This window comes from Rana temporaria, chromosome 1, assembly GCF_905171775.1.
Source record: "Rana temporaria chromosome 1, aRanTem1.1, whole genome shotgun sequence".
NCBI lineage: Eukaryota > Metazoa > Chordata > Amphibia > Anura > Ranidae > Rana > Rana temporaria.
In genome coordinates, this window is record NC_053489.1 from 167140968 (window position 1) to 167163438 (window position 22471).

At 44.9% G+C, this 22471-nt stretch overlaps 1 pseudogene; it reads left to right on the forward strand.

Annotated features, from left to right (window-relative positions):
- The first annotated feature begins 5247 nt into the window (after positions 1 to 5247).
- Positions 5248 to 5351, forward strand: LOC120925245 (annotated as a pseudogene).
- Positions 5352 to 22471: the final 17120 nt, after the last annotated feature.

Sequence of the window (22471 nt, forward strand, 5' to 3'; positions counted from 1 at the left end):
CAGACACCCTTCACAGCATTAAAGGAGTTCTCTGACCTAAAACTTTTAACCCCCGCTGTGCCCGGGCTGTAAAAAAATAGAAAATAAACTTTCACTTACCTGCCTACGATCCCCCGTTGTTCCGATATCGCCGTCCCGTTCTCCGGTCCCGGGCCCATTCCGCTTCCTGTGTGTCGGTGACTCATAGTGCGCTCAGCCTATCAGCGGCCGCAGCAATGTCCCGTCGCGGCCACTGATAGGCTGAGCGCACTATGAGTCACCGACACACAGGAAGCGGAAGAGACCGGGACCGGAGAACGGGACGGCGATATCGGAACAACGGGGGATCGTAGGCAGGTAAGTGAAAGTTTATTTTCTATTTTTTTACAGCCCGGGCACAGCGGGGGTTAAAAGTTTTAGGTCAGAGAACTCCTTTAATTCTTAAATTATGTAGCCCTACCTGCAGTTGGAAATATACACAGGTGTGTGTAGTACATTATACAGGTAGGTGGTATGCAGTTACATGAAAGGGGAGGCATATAATCAGGAAGGTTAAAGTTTCCATTTGACATTAGTTTATCATGGTGTATTAAAGGTTTCCATATACAACTACCTATAAATGTTTGCATACATACTACAGTAATTACAATTGAGAGTCGACCAAATAATTTTATACCTCGGAGCCCTAAAAAAAGATGATATGATTATTAACATTGCTTAAGGATTTTTCATTTAGTTTAGTATTTGTTTAGTTCCACTGTTCTGTACTCCAGATCATATAGTCCATAAGAAAATTGCTTAAAGGGGTTGTAAACCTTCATATTCTTTCACCCTAATGCATTCTATGAATTAAGGTGAAAAAACATCCGCTACTTACCGGCCCCCTGAGTCCCCGAAATTTTTGCGTCAAGCGCGCTTGCTTCTTGACTCTTCTCGGCCCGCTCTTCATTGGATAGATTGATAGCAGCGCAGCCATTGGCTTGCGCTGCTGTCAATCAATGCCAATCATGCAAGTCTTGTAGTCGGGCGGCTATGGCCGTCGGATACAGGACTCGGGAGCCTACCTGCAAGGTAACCCCCTTGGGAGAGCGCTTCCCAGGGGGGTTACCAGAAGCAGGGAGGATCTGAGATAGCCGCTGAAGGACCCCAGAAGACATGGATCGGGGTCACTCTGTGCAAAACAAGCTGCACAGTGCATTGTAAGTATAACACGTTAGTTTTTTTTCCTTTTTTTTTTTTTAAATAACAAACCCATACAACCCCTTTAAAGTGGACCTGAGCTGAATAAAGATTTGCTATGCGATAGGGAATACTCTACAAATGTTTGTTGTGCCTAAGCAAGTTTTAAAATCCTTCTGAAAAATAGAAAAGCACTTTCTGACATGTGATTTTGCCTAGGCACTCCTCCTGCAGCCTTATATCTGCAGTGCAAAAGGCACTGCTGCCTGTGACTACTAGTTTTATGGAATCTGGTGATGTCACCACTCTCCTGCTCATTGTACTCCTTGCCAAAGAGAAATCTGTTTCTGATTTGGGGAAGGAAGCAAAGGACCTGCCATGCAATAATCTTTCTGCTTCATTCAATTTCTGTGTCCGTGTTTACTTATCTCTTCTGCTACTTCTTGATTGTTTCCCCACCAGTCATTGGCGGAGAGGGGTAGCTTTGACATGAGAAAGGAAAGCCCCGCTCTTCTACCAAGATGGCCAACTCCACACTAAGATGCAATGTAAAAAAAGGCATGGTATTAGTAATGGGGCAAGGATCAGCTGCAGGGAACCTACAGGCAATACGGCTGACTAGCATCCCCTTCTGCCTCCTGTAAAAACAATCAAGCAGCTAGACAGCCACTATGATTTCTTTTTACATTGCAGGAAATCACCTGCTGAAAAAAACAATATCTGAATGATGCCTGCAGCAGCTGCAGGCATCTCTCAGATATCTCCACTCATGGTCCCGGACATCATATGCTGTCCTTGAGCGGGAAGTATTTAAAGCGGAGGTTCACACAAAAAGTGAACCTCCGCTTTTTGGATCCCTCCCCCCTCCGGTGACACATTTGGCACCTTTCAGGGGGAGGGGGTGCAGATATCTGTCTGAGACAGGTATTTGCACCACTTCCGGGTCTGATCCCCGCGGGGAATCGAGCCTGTGATGTTACCCCCCCCCCCCCCCCCGCTGTCTTCTGGGAAACACTGTTCCCAGGAGAGAGCGGGGACCAGTGACGGTGCACCGCGATCCTCGCACATGCAAAGTTGGGAATCGGGCAGTGAAGCCGTCAGGCTTCACTTCCTGATTCCCTCACCAAGGATGGCGTCGGAAACAGCCGAGGACCGAGCGATTGCTCAGCCTCGGCTGCTGACATCGCGGGCGTGCTAGACAGGTAAGTGTCCTTTTTTTAAAAATCAGCAGCTGCCGTATTTGTAGCTGCTGACTTTAAAAAAATAAATTGTTCGAACCTCCGCTTTAAGGAGTTTTGGAATAAGTCAGAAGTTAATGTAAAGATACAAATTAGCACTCCAAATATAAGCATTTCACGTGTTTATTGGGAATGCAGTGCCACATATGACATTTCTCTTTAGAGCCCTGCAGGGTCCCTTTCTCAAAGCAACTGGGTGACGTCCCTGTGTTGCCTGGAGAGTGGGACCCTGCAACGTCCCAAAGGCAGGCACATTCCAGGCTGATTATCTCTAATGGTAGGGCCAACCTATACATAATTCAGAACTTCTGGGATGATCAAAATTTGTTACCTAGGAGCATCCATCTGCATTTATCAGAAAACAGTTATAACCAATATATTACACAGAATTGATTTAACGGGCTAGCCTGTGGGCATATGAAAATAAAGATGAATTTTAGAATATTATCTGACCGAGTGGCAACTCTAGGATCAAAAACATTTTGACAGCCCCTCGTTCACTCCTAAAAGTCTTGTCATTTCTGCAACCTCCCTCCTCAGGAGCCACAAAGAATTGGTGCAACTGTAACTTGTGAGCTCTGTTTTCTATCAGTAATGCACGCATGCTGAGCATCAATCTGAGGGCCAATGATTCTGATACACTAGATCAGACCTAAAACGGAACTAAACTAAAGGGTTGTAAAGGCAGAAGTTTTTTTTTTCATCTTAATTCATTCTAAGCCTTTTGTGTGCAACAGCCCCTCTAATACTTACCTGAGCCCCATCTCTATCCAGCGATGTTCACAAGTCCCTCTGCCATCCGGGACTCTCCCCCCTGATTGGCTGATACACAGTAGTGGTGCCATTGGCTCCCACTGCTGTCAATCAAAGTCAGTTAGCCAATCAGGAGAGGGGGCGGGGCCGAAGCACAGCTCTGTGTCTGAATGGACACATGGAGCTGCAGCTCAGCTCGGGTGACCCATATCAAGCTGCTTGCTGTCGGGGCACTCATCAGGAGTGAGGGGGCAGAAGCAGCGAGGAGGGACCCAAGAAGAGGATCCAGGCTGCCCTGTGCAAATCCACTGCACAGAGGAGGCAAGTATAACCTGTTTGTTATTTAAAAAGAAGACCTTACAATCACTTAAACCACTTGCCGACTGCCTAAATATACGTCATTACTTTGATGTTAAATATCAGGGTTACGGCAGCAGCTAGCTGCCATAACCCTGGTATCATTATTTACAGTAGGCACCCAGCTTTCAGATAAAAGTGGTCTCAGCAACAGGGTACACAGGATCACTTTTATAGGGCTGGGAGAGAGGTGCCCTATTCCTCCCCTGACCCGTCAGTAACACGGGAAACCTTTAGTTTGCTTCCGATCGTCAAACAGGAAGCCAAATGAGGACAAGATGGCCCCCACTCGGCTATATGCCCTTGGAGGCATCAGATCGACGTCTGACATCACTTTTGGCTTCTCTTAAAGGAATATGTTTTTGTTTTTTTTTGCTTTTAAAGGTAAGTGAGATCGGAGGTCTTTTTGACCCCATTTCTCTTAATAAACAGAACCTGTAATGCTTATTTCTATTACTGGGGATGTTTACATTCCTTGCAATAGAAAAAAAGAAATAAAAGTGCTAAAAAAAATGAAAGGGACAGTGTAAAAGTTAAATAAAATAAAAAATATTAAAGCTTCCCGCGCACAGTAGCGTATGCATACATAAGTCACGCCCACATATGTAAACTGTTTTCAAGTCGCCGTCAAATGACAGTGGAGCAGTGCGGCTCTCATTCTGGGAGGACGTCCTATGACGTTGCCCCAGAACTGCCATGCTCACTGCCCGCGGTGCGGTGATCGCGGCCACACTATGTTACAAGGACACGTGATCGATCGGCTGGTCACATGTAAATGCAGAAGTGTCGGTAATCTGCCCTCCTCTCCTGACACCAAAAGTGTGTGGCGAGGAGAGACAATCAGCAGCATCTCCTTGCAGGGGACACCTGAAACAGGTAATCAGGGCACTGTCCTGATTACAGTGCCACCAATCATTACCCATCTGTGACACCAATGAGTGTCCATTAGTGATGCCAGTCAGTGCTGCCTTTTCTTGCCTTCCATCTGTGCCACCTATCAGTGCTCATCAGTGTGGCATATTAGTGCCTCATCAGCGCACATCAGTGAAGGAGATAAATTACGTATTTACAAAATTTAGGAACTTTTTTTTCCCCTAAATTTTCTTTTTTTAGTAAAAAATAAAAAAGAGCAGTGATTATAAATACCACCAAAAGAAATCTCTCTTTTGTGTAAAGAAATTATTAAAAATGTATTTGGGTGCAGTTGTTGCACGATTGAAACAGAGTTCCATGCAGATTTTTTAAAAAAAAATGTTATACATTTTTTTTAAAAGGTAATTCGTTATATCAAACCATTTTAAACACTATTAATCCATGTTATTGATAAAATCTCTGCTCAATTTCGGTTTTATTATAGTACTTACTTTTTATTTGTCCTCTGCAGAACGCTTCCATCTCTAGTGTGGGCGTGTGAAGCCCACTAGCATTCTCTTCCTGGATATGGTGATGCTGGATACCCAGCATGCACCTCCTGTTCTTGCATGTGCGCCGTTTACACAGGGGCCCAGGAAAAGGATCATTATGTTTTTACCATAAAGGTTGGCGAAGGAGTAAGTGCCCACCCCGTTGCCTTTGCTTATGTCATTTCCGGTTTTTAAACAATGTGATTCTAGCCTTCGGCAATGCCCACGGACTCCTGGGAAGGTTGACACACATCTCCCAGGAGCACAGACGCAGAGGCATATGATGTTGATCACCGCAGACCCGGAAGTGGCAGAATAGTTTGAACACCATAACAGTGGTTATTTCTCGGCCTTTTGGCTATAATCAAGTGTAGTATCTGTTCTTATCAGTTGTCAGAGGAGCGCTGAAGCACCTCCGTTGGGAGGGTGGATGCAATCCAATGACGTCATTGCACCTGGAAGGGTGGTTTCAGCAGGGGCTATGCCGAGCTGCCCAATAGATACCGGGGGCCGGCCAATGGTCGAGTCTGAGCCATCTGGAAGGGTGCTCCTGGTGAGGATGGGTGGCTGCACTTGGTCTGGTCTTTTTGCCGAGTTCTAGTCTGGCTGGCTGGTGTAAGTGCCATCTCTGTCAGCGATCCGGTTGGAGGAGCTGGTAATGCCCTTTGATGAGTGGGGCAGAGCCATGCAAATCCGCCGGGTTGACGGGGGGTCTGGAGGGGCTAGTATTGGCGGAGGCTGCTGGAGCGGCAGTTCTCCCCAAGAAAACCTTGAAGGGCTCTCTAGCTGGTAGGGGTGGAGGGCTGCACTGGCCGGTCGGGGGGTTAGATTTGGAACGAAAAGCCTATGGTGCATTTGCCCCTGGAGTGGCAGTCCAGGGGTATCTGAGAATCACTGTGTGTGAGGGACACTTTGATTTAAAGATACCACGGTCACTGCACAGATGCACGCTTTTTTTTAGCACCTGCCTCCTGGGCCGGGCCTTTTGGCTAGGACCGGAGGAATTTTTTATTCCTGGCCGGAGGGCCTGGTCATTGAACACAATGACCACTTCTTTCACTCTCCTCTTGGCCTGGTCATTGAACACAATGACCACTTCTTTCACTCTCCTCTTCACTATGCCTTTCCCCCACTTTATTTAATTTATTGCCTATGTTTTGTCACGTTTTTGTCTTTTTTTTGTTTGCATGTTTTGTCTCACTGTGTGATCAGTAGGGTGCCGGTCCTCGGGCCAGCCCTGAACATCTTGGGAGTGGGTGGACATGGCCTTCTGGCTTAGTTCGCCTGCTCTCATGGGGTCTCCCTTCGGGGGAGCCCCATCTAGTACTGGGAGGGTTCTGTTTCGGCAGTCCCTCCGAGGAAGTTGGGTCCGTGTCGGCTTCGGTTGCTCGGACCACAGTACCTCGGTCCCTGTCTGGAGCCTAACACCCCGGGGGATCAGGGTTTTGGGTCCTTTCTTCACAGGAGGACCACTTGACGTTGCACCCTTCTGCACGTTTTTGTGAACACTCTTAAGTGTGTGTACATTTTTTCTGCACCAGGTGGAGTTGCTCAAGGTGAATGATGTTGCTCAAGGAGAATGCTGTGGATTTATGTAAAGTTGATTTTTGGGTTGAACTCCACTTTAAGTGGCTAGTCCTTCTGTTACTAGCATTAGTAAATAGGAAGGTATGATATATAAATATATATATATACTGTATGTGTGTGTGTGTGTGTGTTTGAAACCTTTTTTTTTTTTTAACATTTCTTCAGTTCCACTCTAGTTTCTGGCCTTGGCCAGGATAATGCCATACATTCCAGGAGTCTTCATGGAGCGTTTTTTTGTTTCATCTGGAGTAAGGGCTTTTTTGGCTGAGCACACCCTCCTGCATGTATGCATGAGCTAAGGGCAGCTTTATTTCAGGAAATAAGTGTTACTGGAACCGTCTCCCCTTACTTAAGATGGCTGCAGCTAGAAAATGCTAGGGGGTGTTTTTCAAAATGATCTCTCAACAAAATAAATCGTGCATGAATGGATGGGTGATCTTGTTTTGTATAGTAAAAATAGCATTTTCAGTTTGTGGTAATACCTTGCGGGCATACCTTGTACAAAACTTAGCTCAGTGAGCTACAACAAAATAATCAACAAAAAGAGTCCTTTGGACTCGGCTGATCATAGATCAGGGTAAAGGGACTTGTCACAGCAGCCCTTTAAAGCGGTAGTAAAGTGTTTTTTCACTTTGACCTACAGGTAAGCCTATAATAAGGCTTACCTGTAGATAAAAATAATATCTCCTAAACCTGTACGGTTAGGAAGATATTCCCCTTGCATGCAGCCGATGACTTCAGCAGTGCATGCGCTCTGAGTTTCTCGGCTGAAGGTCCGGCCAGACGTAGGACCTTGCCGGAAAGATGTCTCCTGCGTGCATACGCAGGAGTGACGACATCGCGGCTCCGGCCACTCACAACGCTGGAGCCGGAAGACACGCCGAGGGAAAATGTTCGCTCCCTCGGCGTGGACCGAGATCACCTGCCGACGCCTCGTTCTAAGGTAAGTATTTCATAATCGTCTAGTATGCAGTGCATACTAGCTGATTATGCCTTTAGCAGGTTTAAAAAAATAACCGGCTTGTGTTAAAGGGAAAGTGCCCACCAGTGCTTCCAATCAGTGCCTCCTCATCAGTGTTGCCTATTAGTGCTGCCTATTAATGATGCCTATCAGAGTCCATCAGTGAAACGAACTAAACAAAAAAAATGCTTTTAGTCTAGACCAAACCGAAGAAAGAACAGAACAGGGATCAGGAAGAGTACTTCAAAGATAGAATGTCCTAGCCACATGCATCACATAAAGTAGGCCTTTCAGCTGGAGTTTCAGGTCTGGAGTTTCCAGGAGGGCCTACAGCGAGTCTGCCAAGAGGCTGAATGTGTTTGAATACCTGGGCCAGTTTGGTGAAATGAGGGTCACTGGAATGCCCCCTGATTTCCCTCACATGTGGCAAAGTACTTGGAGCATTACGGGAAGGAGTGCCCACGGCCCAAGATCTAGATGCTGACAATTTTCAATGTATGGGATGTGAACAGTAGCTAGGGCACGAACATGGAGTTCTGCCAAAGTCAGAATCGGGTCCACTGCCCACTTTCACTGGTGCTTTCCTGGTGGTTGATTTAGGCTACTGATGTGGAATTGTACAACTGGATTCTGATTAAGTGACCTTGCAGTGGAGTAGCCCAGCATTGGAAGGACAACTGAAGTGCGCACAGTTCCAAGATGTTCATGTGAAGTATAGTTTACTATGATGACCAAGTCCCCTGCACCTATAAGACATTCAGGACTTGCTGACACCCAACAGGCTGGAATCTGTTGTGAGAACTGTCCACTTTTTTGCAGGAAAAGTTTTTCCTGACAGCATCAGATTGGATATCCACCAAGCTAGAGAGATTCTGGCTTTGCAGGTCAGATGCATGGGGCAGTCCAGAGACCAAGTCTGTTTGTCACACACAGTTTGCAATGGTTTGGAGTGAAGCTGGGCATATAGCACCACATCTAAGAAGACCACCATCAGACCCAGAGTTCTCATGCAAGAGTCAATTAAGGGATATCTCTGGAGCCAGAAGTTCCAAGCACAAAAACAGAGAGATGGGATTTCGTCCTGTGGTTTCAACAATTACTGGTGGAATTTGAGGATCCACCAGAAGCTCCAGAGAGTCTGCACTGCTTGCTGGACATTGGCTAATGCGGCTTGGGGTGACTGGTCTTTTAACAGAAGATAGTCTAAGTAGCTCACAATGTAGTTACCCTGAACGCTACGCAGAGCAAGGTCAAAAGCAATTACCTTTTTGAAGACCTAGGATGCTGTGGACAAGACAGAGGGAAGAGGTTTGTGGTTGTCAGACACGTTGTCCGTAGCATTGCATAGCATCTACTACTCAAGGCAGATGAAAATGCTCATGCACAATCCCGCAAGTACCCATCGTGTCAGGCAGACAAATGTTTGCGAACACCAATAAATGTTGGTGCCCAAATGCCATCTAGAAGTGCAGCAGGTTCACTAGTACTTTGCTGTTTAATCTGCAGCTTTCACCCGTATACCTGTTCCTGTGATCCTTGATTCCTGTGTTTGACCAGGCTTCCTCTGATTACACTTGCTATCCAATATCCTGACCCTGGCTTGCCTCGTTGGCTTTGTTTAACCTCTCCTCTGCTTGATATCCTGTTACCAAACCTTGTCTGCATCCTGACCATTCTTTGCCTGCCATCCATGCCTGCATCATACCAACCTGGCTTGTCTGACCACGCATCCTGTGTCTCTTCTGCCCTGCTTGCACCTGCCTGGTGCCTGCTGCCACCAGCCCGGAATCTATTGGCCTGCCAACGCCTGCTGTTTAACCTGCTGGTCCACCCTGGTGACACATCCACCATACAGAAGATGATCCAGGCACCCATACATCGCCACGATCTCATGGCCACTGTTACATCGGTTGTCCCTGAGCAGGGGTTGTACGACAGGCCTTTCCTCTGCACATCAGGCTTAGCCATCGGGGATGTGACAATAGTTGTGCTTGCAGATAGCATTGATGAAGTTGGAAAACAGGGATGTGTAGGGAAACACCCCTGATGTCCACAAAGATGAGACAGATACCCTGGCAGACAGGATGCATTACCTGGCAGATTCTATATGGAACATCTGAAACAGGTTAAGGGTCTTGAGGTCCAGAATGGGAAAATGCCTCAAAAAGCATAAAGCAGAGAGGAAACAGAGTCTAAAACTCAAGTTTGTAGCCCCTGAATACTACACCCTGGACTCAAACATTTGAAATATCCTGTGACCAGATGGTCCAAAAGTTTAATAAGTGTAACACCTCTTGGACACGTATAAGTGCCCCACTCTTTGTGAAGATTGCTTACTCCCAGACTTGTCAGGCTTGGAGTTCCACGCTTTCTGCCAGAAGGGTGCCCCAGTGTTTGTTTTGGAGCCTGAGGGGAAAAATAAACTCTTCCTAGACACAGGAGATGGAGGCCTACTTGTGGAAGCACAAGCATTCTTTCTCTGGGGGAGGAGAGTACTCCCAACCTCAGTGATGTACTGGTCCATAAAGCTACTAAAGAGGGGCTTGTCTTACACAGATATTTCAGTGACAAGCATTTCAACCAGAGAACCACAGACTCTTCCACATGTGAATGAAAAGGATGATTATCCTGGAGCTGCTGGGGCGGGGGGTGTCCTCCGCTGCTTGTAAAAGCCAATTAGGCACTAGGATTGCTTTTACAAGAAAGCTGACCGCCAGCTGAAAAAAGCAATACCAGGCATCTTCCTGGTATAACCATGCAAAGTTTAGTGATGCATTGCCGCTGGTCTGTAGGTGGTTATGCTTTGGCTGGGTCCAGGACAGGGAAAGACCATTTTTTTCTCAGGAACACCTTAATAGGATATTGCTGTGCAAAACATTGAGGGGTGTGAAAATCTTTTTAGGGTGAGGACATTCACCATACTGTATAAGAATGAGCAATCAGGAATGGTCTGAGCAGCGTTAGGGTGGCCATGCTTGAGACCTAAATTCTTTAGTTTAGGAGTTAACCCATTAGAGAGCGACCCCTCGGAGTCTGATTCTGCAGAAGCAGATGCCTTCTCGCTTTTCTCCTCCTTGCAACCTTCCTCAGCAAGTGCAGCAGTTGCAGGGGGAAAAGGTCAGAGACTGACCCTGGAGGGAAGGCTGAAGAAGCCCATTTGTGACCCCTGCAATAAACGGGCTGAGATCCTACTCATAAAGTCAGACGTGATAGTAAAGAATTCCTGTAGTCAAAAAGGAAGAGGATGGGTTCTTATTTGGGTACAGCGTCACATGACAGTGCAATTTTCGGTTAAAGTAACGCAGTGCCATATCGCAAAAAAATGGCCTGGTCATGAAGCGGGGTAGATCCTCCAACGGTCAAGTGGTTAATGAAAGATTTCTGATGCCTAGTACACACGAGCGGGATTCCCGACCAGAAAAGATCCGTCGGTAAAACCCGAGAACCTGCTCGGTAACTTTTTCCCCATACACACGAGAGGTTTTCCCATCGGGAAAACTCCAATGAGAGCTTTGGTCGGTAATCCCGACTGTGTGTATGCTCCATCGCAGTTTTTCCCATAGGAAAACTGCCGGGTAAAAATCCGCCGGGATTCCCGGCAGGGAAAAAAAAGAGCAGATTCTCTTTTTTTGTCTGGTGGTTTTTGGGCAGTTTTCCTGTCGGAAAAACTGCGAGGGGCATGCACACGGCCGGGATTCCCGGCCAAATGCTCTCCCCGCAGTTTTCCTGTCGGGAAACCCGGCCGTGTGTACGAGGCTTGAGACTTTATGTAAAGTTCAAATTACTGAAAGTTATCTCAGCTGTAGACAAGCAAATCCTGAAATACAATTCAAGTAACACTACATGTCTCAATGCAGTTCTCAAAAAAGTTTAGTTTGTTTGTGGACTCAATTGACCGGTAAGAGGGTAAATTTGTCACACAAATGTTCTCCACTATTAATGTTCTCCACTATCACAGAATAATGTTTACCTATAGTCTGATCAGTAAAAAAAATTCTCCTTTCAGTAAAATGGTGAGACCAAGTTCTAGAGTTTGTAAAAATTTCCAGAGTGCAATTTTTACTGACAGAAAAGCTGCAATTTGCACATATTGTGAGAAGAAATTTTATTTTTCAAATGCTAGAAGGATGAAAAAAAACAAAAACCTTGCATGCTAGAGGTGCGCTAAAGACACTAAAAAATACTTTAAGATCCTAAAATTTATTTGGGGTAGAACTAAACCTTCACAGGTCTTTTGTATACCCCGGACGTCAAGGGTCCCTAATATTGCCCACTATTATAAAGCTGGCCAGATCGCCCAACTACATGCGGGTATTTCGACTTCTCTATGGACCCTTATTGACGTCTTGGACGTCGACCCTACCTCTCTCTCTTCCATACCATGTATTCCCCCTGCTCACTGTCCCAAATCTCTGAACCCAATTTTAGCCCACACTCTCTTGGTCTGAGACTCCATTAAATATTCTGCCAGCTTGATATCCCCCATCTCCCTCTTTTGCCCCTGCTTAACTGTCCTCTCCTGGGATGGCGAATCCACAAAGCTTTTAATGGTGGAGACAAAAGGGCCGCACCACGGTCCGTTCTCTGCTCACAGCCAGAGGAGTCTAATCATACCAATACTTTTAGGACTCTCACGAGATCCCCGAATCAGAACGTTTTAGTTGTATACAAATCCGCCACTTTGTGGAGTCTCTTATGAAAGCATCACACCCATTAATGCCAACTGCTTTTGAGACCAGATGCAGAACTAACCCTACCACTTAGGGCCTGATCTCTTTGCTATACGCCTCCTATATTGAACAATACTGGACCACAAGCCCCTATGTACTGTGACAAATGGATAAAAGATTTAGGTTCTGGTCCACAGCCAGGCAACTGTCCCTCCACAGTTCTCATTTCAGAAACACTTTTCCTGCTGCTTCTGGATCATCACAAGCTCTAACAAACAGGGCCCTCCGATTCCTCCTGTATTGATTTGTATTGTAACTGTACTGTCTTGCCCCCATGTTGTAAAGCGCTGCGTAAGCTGTTGGCGCTAAATTATTTTCGGAATAATAATAATAATCAGAAAGTGTTTCTTCACCAGCAGCATTTTCAAGTAAGGAAGTGTTACCTACCACTGCCTCACAAAAAACATAATACCTTCATTTTTTAGATAAAATGACACCTGCAAATCAGGAGAAAATTGATCAAGCTTTTGCAAGATTAAAAATGTGCTTCTGGATCAGCATTATCAATAACTGAAAATGCATATTGGCAGAAAGCTTTTAAATTATGAGGGAAAGGGGTGGTCACCTGTTCTCATGCATAGTTTAAATGTTCTTACCATATACAGTCTTTGTTATTCCATTTTGTAATAATAATAAAAAAAATTAAAAGCAAGTTTAGTTTATTTACTGAATAAGCTGTACTTTTATTTCAAGCATAATACTTTTATATATACACTGCTTTTCACCATCCCAGTGTAACGAAAATAAACTCAATTTGTAAAACTACTCCACAGCAAAAAAATGAATTTGCCTCAAATTTCCTTTATTTTTTTCTGTGGAATTTTTTTTTTTTTTCATGGCATTAAAATTTCTGGAATCTCTAGTGCAGACACATCTCTCGAAGAGGGTAGTGAAGCAGAATGGGGCAGCCTGTGTATGCTATAACCCCATTCAAGTCATCAGATGAGTATGAGTGGGGTATGCTCCCTGACCCCCTATCTCTACCCTAATATGTCTTGTGGTGCTCAGTGTGCCCAAAAGGGGGTAATCATAACCTCCACAAGTGCCGAGAGGAATATGAAAGCTTTTTGAGCTAGGCAGACCAAAACCCTAAGTTCACTCAGGGCAGAGAGCATTCATCACCTAAGGACAATAGCAAAATATCAAGGCTTGCTGGGAGTGAGAGGGGGTCAGGGAGGGGATGTGGCTGCATTTTTTTTTTTTTTTTTACAGTGTCCATTTACCTGTGACCTTTAGTTATAAATGCACAATTATAAAAATCCTTGTCCTGTGCACAGGGCCGTCTTTAATATGGTTTGGGCCCTGGGCAAACATTTTTTTTGGGCCCCCCTCTAGCTTATTTTGGGCCTGGCTGGTTCACATGTATGTTTTGGCGTTCCTCATTTGTGCAGGTACAGCAGCCCATTGATTTGAATGGGCTGCCATGCCTTTGTTTCCTGCAGAAAAAAGGTGCATTCAGCATTTTAAAAATACAGTTGCCTTGAAATCCATTCTGCTTTTGCACCATGCTACTTACCTGCAGTTCTTGCACCATGCTACTTACTTGCAGTTCTTGCACACACAAACGCACTATGTTTTTAAAAGCGTGACCTAAACGTCTAAAAATGCAGCAAGTTTGACAGTGCGGGAACTGCAGATAAGTCACAGCAGACAGCAGAATGGACAGACAGTGCTGTATTTCAGTGCTTGATAGGCATAGGCGTGCCTATTACATGAGGCATGCGCTTTTCTTTGCAGGAAAGGCAGGCATGGCGGCCCATTCAAATGAATGGGCTGCTGTGCCTGCGCAAATGTGGGCCTCCAAAACACATACATGTGAACCAGCCAGGCCCAAAATAAGCCCATCAAGCAGTTAAATACAGACAGTAATGCCATGTACTCTGAGGCCTTACTCAGCCTGGACTGCAGGTCTGGTCTGTGATTTAAAGAGTTCCTCTATTTTACACATGGCATGGCATCCCATGGTGCTAAAGCAGAATGGACAGACGGTGCTGTGACCCCCATGCCATGCCATGTGTAAAATAGAGGAACTTTTTAAAACACTGACCAGACCTGCAGTGAATCATCAAATATTATAAAGACTTTGGGCACACTCTACAGAAAACTTCTATTTACAATATAGATTAGCAAACAGTGACATACCTTGAGGAGCAGGACATGAAGAAGTCAGCCTCGGGAAGAGCAAACTGGGGATGTTATAAAATCACATTCTAATTCACTTTTATATACAAGCAGCACCCAGTGGCAGGAAGGGAGAAGTGCACGTCTAAAGGGAAGCCAGGGGTGCTGTACATTTTAAAACACTGGGAAGGGAAGCAGTACTGGCACTGGCTGCGTGCCGCTGATGATTTTCAGCCTGATTTGTGGGCAGCACAGAGGCTTAACGGGCGGCAGGGCCACCATCAGGAATTATGGGGCCACTTACACAGCTTCAGGCATGGGCCCCCTGGAGCAGAGAACCGGGATGGGGGGGTGCTGCCACCTGAAATTGAGAAGCAGGGGGGGCTGCCGCGAATTTAGAACTGGGGGGCCCTTTACAAAAAAAGAAATAAAGAAAGAAATAAAGAAAAATATATATAAAAAAAGGGGTGTAGCCATCCGGGGCCCTGGGGACCTCTGGGCCCTTTAATAAAAAGAAAAAAAGAAATAAAAAATATATATATAAATATATATTTTAAAAAGGGGGTTGCCATTCGGGGCCCTAGGGACCTCTGGGCCCTTTAATATTTTTTTTTAATAAAAATAAATTACAAAAAAAAGGGGGTTGCCATCCGGGACCTCTGGGCCCTTTAATAAAAAATAAAAAAATATATATAAAAAATAAACATTTATAAAAAAAAGGGGGGTTGCCATCCAGGGCCCTGGGGACCTCTGGGCCCTTTAATAAATAAAAAATAAACATTTATAAAAAAAATAAAGGGTGTTTGCCACATGGGGCCCTGGGGACCTCTGAGCCCTTTAATATAATATATATATATATATATATATATATATATATATATATATATATATATATATATATATATATATATATATATATATATATATATATATAAAAAGAAGAAATAAAATAATATAAAAAAAAATGTTTTTATAAAAAAAGGGGGGTTGCCATCCGGGGCCCTAGGGACCTCTGGGTCCTTTAATAATAATAATAATAATAATAACATATATATATATAAAAATAAAAGAAATATATAAAAAAATATTTTTTTTTATAAAAAAAGGGGGGGTTGTCATCCAGGGCCCTGGGGAACTACGGGCCCCTGGGAACCCCCAGACCTCTAAAAAAAAAATTGGCCCTTTAATAAAAAATAAAATAAAAATATATTAAAAAATAATATTTTTTTTATTTAAAAATAAATAAAAGGGGGGTTGCCATCTGGGGCCCTGGGGGCCCCTGGGGACCCCTAAAAAAAATTGTCCCTTTAATAAAAAAATAAAAATATATTAAAAAAAAAAAAAATTATTTAAAAATAAATAAAAAAAATGAGGGTTGCCATCTGGGGCCCTGGGGGCCGCCGAACCCCTAAAAAAAAAAAAAAAAAAAAGGGGGTTGCTTTGGGCCCCCAACAGTGACAGGGCCCAGGGCACCTGCCCCATTTGCCCTGCGGTAAAGACGGCCCTGCCTGTGCATCTAAGATTATTTAAAGTAAGAGCAAAAATAAATTAATACAAATGACCAGAAATTAAATGCTGACAAGTGCAAATTTGTCTTACATTTCCCTTACATTTTCAGGGAGTCTAGGTTCACATCTATGCGGCTGCGCTTGATGAGTTTTTCAGGCACCTTTTGCAGTGTATTTTGCATTTTTTAAACCCTATTTTTTTTTTCTTTATGCACTTTTGAATGCAGTTTTCATGCATTTTACGTGTTTTTTTTTTGTTCTTTTATTTGTCTTTAACCACTTCAATACCAGGCACTGTCACGATAACTTAACTACTTACCAGCCGTCATTTAGCTATAGGCCGGGTGGGAAGTGGTTAAACACACTGTATATAGCTGGTTGCTAAGCAGGGAGCCTGGAAGCTGGCCATCGCAGCTTCCCGGCAAAACCTTATCAGAGCATGCAGCCCGGCAGGTCAGGAAAAGGAGCGGACAAGTGAACGCCCCCTCCTAAACCATACCAGACTGCATGCCCTCAACATGGGGAGGGATGCTTTGGGGGGCTCTGCCCCCAAGCACCTTACTCCCATGTTGATGGGGACAAGGTCCTCTTCCCGACAACCCTGGCTGGTGGTTGTCAGGGTCTGAAAGCGGGGAGCTTATCGGAATCTGGAAGCTCCCAGATCCCAACCCCCCCTATGTGAATGGGTATCTGGTACATCATACCCCTACCTATTCACCCCAAAAAGCAGTGAAATGTAAAAAAAAAGTCCTTTATTAAAAAAAATAGCTCTGATCTGTCTTCTCCTGCTGCCGTCTTCTCCCACTGCTGTCTTCTTCCGCCGCCGTCTTCTTGTGCCATCTTCTTCTGCTGCTGTCTTCTTCCTTGCTGCCGGTATAATCGCTATTAAAAAAAACTCCTCTTCTGTAGCTGTCTTCTTCCGCTGTGTTGTCGCCCGCTGTCTGGCATCTCTTATATAGCTATGGGGCGTGACCATCCAATGACATCACCCGGAGAGCCCGCCCGGGAGAAGATAGCAGAGGAAGACGGCTCAGAGCTATTTCTTTTAAATAATGGACTCTTCATTTTTTTTTTTTTTACATTTCACTGCTTTTTGGGGTGAATGGGTAGGAGTGCGATGTACCTGATACCCATTCACATGGGGGCTGGGAATCTGGGGGCCTCCTTCTTAAAGGGGGGCTTCCAGATTCCGATAAGCCTCTGCACGCAGACTGGCCAGGGTTGTCGGGAAGAGGCCCTTTTCCCCATCAACGTGGGTGCTTTGGAGCCCCCTCCCCCAAAGCACCTATCCCCCCATGTTGAGGACATGCAACCTGGTATGGTTCAGGAATGGTGGACGCTCGCTCGTCTCATCCCTTTCCTGACCTACCGGGCTGCATGCTCAGATAATGGTTTGGTATTGACCCCACACTTTTTTTTTTTTTTTTTTTTTTTTTTTACGATCTTGTATAGCAACCAGCTATATACAGTGTTGAAATAAAAACCGCAAGATGTAAAAAACATCTCAGAAATTGCAAAACACAGATGTGAACTTGTATCATAGGAAACCATGTTAAATGGACTGTAGTGCGTTTCTGAAAAATGCACAAAAACCTAGGGTTAGTGGAGAAATGCTCCAATAGGCCTGATTCCCACCTATGCAGTTTGCATATTCCAGATGCATTTTGTAATACACATTTTTTCATCCATTGAAGTCTATAGCCCCTTTCACACAATTGGCCGCTGACACCCGCCTGCCATCCAATCTGACAAGACCTGCTGAAAACAGATGGATGATACGTTCGCCATCCATCCAGCAGATGGGATCTGATGGGGTTTATTTACTAAATGCAAATCCACTTTGCACTACAAGTGCACTTGGAAGTGCAGTCGCTGTAGATCTGAAGGAGACATGCAAGGAAAATAAAAAACAGCATTTTAGCTCCCTCATCATTGGATGATAAAATCAGCAGTGCTTCCCCTCATTTCAGATCTTCCCCTCAGATCTACAGTGACTGCACTTCCAAGTGCATTTGTAGTGCAAAGTGGATTTGCCTTTAGTAAATTACCCCCACGGTGTCTGTTTTCATCAGATCTTCCCATAGAGAACAGTGGGGCTTTGACAGGTCCGTCCCTGCATAAGGAACCAAAAACCAGAAAAAAAGTCCCTAGATCTTTCCATAAAATGCACAAATGCACAAATGTGAACTACATCCAAAATCGCAGCTTTTACTATCATTGACGGACTTTATCTCCACTTACACCCTTAACGGCAAACATCTTTTGCTGCTCGGGGACTTTAATCTCTGGGCCAACTCCCCACAAGACCCCGTTGCCGACGCCTGTATTGACCACTTGGAAGGATTAGGGCTACAACAACTAGTATGTGGGCCCACACATGCTTCAGGTCACACACTCGATCTTATTTTCAGACAAGATCTGGAAATAAAAATCTTGGAAAATGAACCATTGCCATGGACAGATCACCATGCAATTAAATTCTTTATTTCCGAATTCCCCCCCTTAACTAAAACATCAAAACCAGTGACAACACACTGGACTAGATGTCAGAAGAAGCTCCACTCGGAACTCTTCAAAACCACGTTAAGGAAAAAAATAAAAACAATCCAGCCGCATCAAACGGCTGAAGAAACACTGGATGCCATAAACATAGCCCTATTACAGTCAGCCGACTAAATAGCGCCAAAACGTAAAACCTGCATCCGGAAAAATACCTCCAGCTGGTTCAACAACCAACTGGCGTTATTGAAGCAAGAGCGCAGAAGGGCGGAAGCTGCTTGGAAAAGAAACACTTCTGATGAGAACCTCATCATCTACAAAGCAACAACACGAAAATACCACAAAGAAATTTTCAAAGCCAAGAAAAACTAATTTTCTGAGGCTATCAACAGCGCCCTTAATCGCCCACGCGAACTCTTCAAATTGGTCACTCAGACCATGAATCCAGGATGTCTTGAAGCCCCCAATTCGGATACCCAAGAATTTTGCAATGAATTATCAGATTACTTCATTAATAAAATCGAGGGAATCCGGGAAAGCATTCAGCAAAACAACACCCCCCCATAATTATCCATACAATACCTGCAGTAATTCACCACAATTAGGTAAGTTTACGCTGGAACCCATCCCTATCCATGCAACAAAGAATATCATTGGTACTTTGCATAACGGCACAGCGCCAAATGATATCATCCCCACTAAACTGCTGAAGGAATGCGCTGACATCTTGGCACCTCCTATCACGCAGCTTATCAACCAATCATTCAAGGAAGGCATAGTGCCCTCCCAGTTGAAAGAGGGCATAATCCGACCTATCTTAAAGAAACCCACCCTAGACCCCAAGGACCCAATTCACCGCCGTCCCATAACAGGCCTAAACGTTCTCTCAAAGGTAATGGAAAAAGTAGTGGTACAACAGCTGCAACAGCATCTAGATACCCACAACCTACTTGATCCATTTCAATCGGGATTCCGTCCTGGACACGGGACGGAAACTGCATTGCTCAAAATATGGGACGACGCTCTCGAGGCAGCAGACGAAGGAGAATCTTGTCTTCTGGTTCTGTTGGACCTAAGTGCAGCCTTCGACACCGTAGACCACAAGCTGCTTTTGACTCGGCTAGCTGAAGTAGCCAGAGTCGCAGAAGGCGATTTATCTTGGTTCTCCTCTTTTTTGGACAACCGATCGCAAACAGTGAAGTTAGGACCTTTCACCTCTGAGAAACGCACATTATCGTGCGGAGTCCCTCAAGGATCGCCTCTGTCACCGGTGCTATTCAACATCTATCTTCGTCCGCTTTTTGAAATCATCAGCAGCCAAAAACTGCTTTATCATTCATATGCAGACGACACACAACTATATTTCCGCATTTGCAACAAAAAGGATCACCACCTCAATCTAGAGACATGCCTCTCTTTGATAGAGAACTGGATGACAAAGAGTTATCTTAAACTCAACGGAGCGAAAACAGAACTTCTCCTGTTTCACGCCAAACGTATGAAACAACCTGCAACAACTTGGACCCCCCCGCCCATTCTGGGCAAAATCATCACCCCTAGCGCCAAAGTCAAAAGTCTCGGGGTCATATTCGACTCCTACATGACAATGGACGCACAAATAGGGTCAGTAGTCAGCGGATCTCACCATCTGCTTCGCCTACTACGCAGACTTACTCCTTTCATTCCCAAAGAAGACATAGCAGTCGTGGTGGGAGCAGTTGTAAACTCCAGACTGGACTATGCAAATGCCCTTTACCTCGGACTCCCAAAGTACCAAATTGCTCGTCTGCAAGTCGTTCAAAATACGGCCGCCAGACTCGTTACTGAAAAAAAACCCTGGGAATCAATCTCACCTTCACTGAGAACCCTTCATTGGTTGCCAGTAAAAGACAGAATTGCTTTTAAAGCACTCTGTCTAACACATAGATGTATCCATGGGAATGCTCCCCATTATCTATGCGAAAAAATAAAAGCTCATAATCCCAATCGCGTTTTGCGATCCACCAATCAAAATCTTCTTCAGATACCGAAAGCCAACTACAAATCCAAAGGAGAAAGGAGATTCGCGGTCCAAGGGCCTAGACTATGGAACGCTTTACCAACCAGCATTCGGTTGGAGGAGAATCACTGAGCATTCAGGAGAAAGATCAAAACGCATCTCTTTTGATACCAAAGGAGTCAGGAACAACAAGCGCCCAGAGGCGATTAAGTTCGCATGTGCCGCGCTATATAAGTTTTCATTCATTCAGAAACCATGTTAAATGGACTGTACTTTGTTTCTGCAAAACTGAAAACACACAAAAAAAATGCATGTGTGTGAACCAAGCCTTGCATAGTAGGCAGTGGGAGAAAGGCCCTTAAGCCCCGTACCCACGATCGGAATTTTTGATGGAAAAAGTCAGACTGACTTTTTCCATCGGAAATTCGAACCGTGTATATGCCCCATCAGAGTAATTCCATCGGAAATTCCAATGAATTCCATCGGAGTTTAGATCAAGAACATGTCCTGTTTTACTCCAATGGAATTCCCTAGGAATGTGATTTTGGTCAGACAAAGGTTTGATTGTGTATACAGGGCTTTACTCTAGTAGTCAGTAAGAGAAGGGCCACTTTGCTTTTTAGTAAAAAAAAAGCTTTACATCGGTGGTCAGTGGGAGAAAGGCCACCTTACATTGGTGATCAGTGGTAAAAGGGCACCCTTACACTGTTGGTCAGTGGGAGAGGGGCAGTGTATTGTTGGTCAATGAAGGCAGTTTTAGACTAGTGGTCTGTGGTAAAATGGCCCTCATCACTCTTGGGCAGAAAACCCGCCGACAGATGGCTAACAAGAGCATTGGTTTTCAGTGGTTATTTACTTGCAATACTAGAGAAGAAGCTGTTCTGGTCCCTTGATGCTAGCTATGCCAATTTTGCCAGAAATATGCAAGCACTGTCAAGTGGAAGATCAATCTGCAACTACACAGTTCATGCAATCTCTGGAGAAAACGGAAAATTTAATTCAAATACTTACCGTAATTTTTCTTTCCTGACAAGCTCCATGTCAGCACAGCTGGGTGAGCCCCCCCCACCCCGTACGTAATCAGGACTTAACTATACATTTCTTGCTCACCGCAGCCTCAGTGTTTCGTAACTATTACTACTTAACTGGGCGAGTTCTGTGCTGACATGGAGCTCGTTAGGAAGGGAAAATTACGGAAAGTATTTTAATTCAATTTTCCGTTTTCCTGATGGCTACATATCAGCACAGCTGGGAATTAACTAGCCACACACAGGAGGGTCATGCTTGAGAAAATACTTTAATCCATATTGGAGGCGGAAGCTAGCACCCTCCTGCCAAAATCTATGGTAGTCAGAGCCACTGGCTCCACACGGTAGTGTGTCATGAAGGTATGTACAGACGTCCATGTGTCTGCCTTGCAGATCGTCTCCAAGGACACTTCTCCAAGGACTCCTCTCGTGGAATGCGCTGTGACCCCCTCAGGCAAAGGCAACCCTTTTGCTCTGTAGGCTAGAGCTATTGTTTTAACCAGTCATGTGGCGATCACTTTACTAGAAGCCCTCTAGCCTTTCCGGGCACCATTCGGGATGAGAGATTGTCTGACTTCCTAAGTTCGGCTGTTGCGTCCACATAGGCTCTCAGTGAAGCTCCTACATCGAGCGGATTTGGATCCCGAGAGTTTCCTGCGAGAAACAATGGGAGAGTAATTTCCTGTGTCATATGGAATGTAGAGGCTACTTTCGGGACAAATCCCAGCATTGGTCTGAGTACTGCTCTATCCGGGAAAGAGAGGAAGGGTTCCTTAAACCCCAGCGTGGCCATCTTGGATACCCTTTTGGCTGAGGTTACCCCCACAAGAAAGGCAGTCTTTAATTTGAGATGCCACAGAGAGACTGGAGAGGCAAAGGTGTCTGATGACAGATAATCAAAGATTAAGGGTAAGTCCCACTTCGGAAATCTTGGCAAATCTGGTAGTTTCGGGCGGATGGTTGCTCTGAAGAATTGAATCACCAATCTTTCAGTGGCCCATTGTATACCAGTAAAAGCCGAGATGGCAAAAGCTTCAAAGTGCTTGTGGAGAGACCTAGTTCCAAGCCCACTTGGAGGAACTCCAGAATGTGGTGGACTCTTGGTGAGTCAGGCAGAAAATCATGTCTG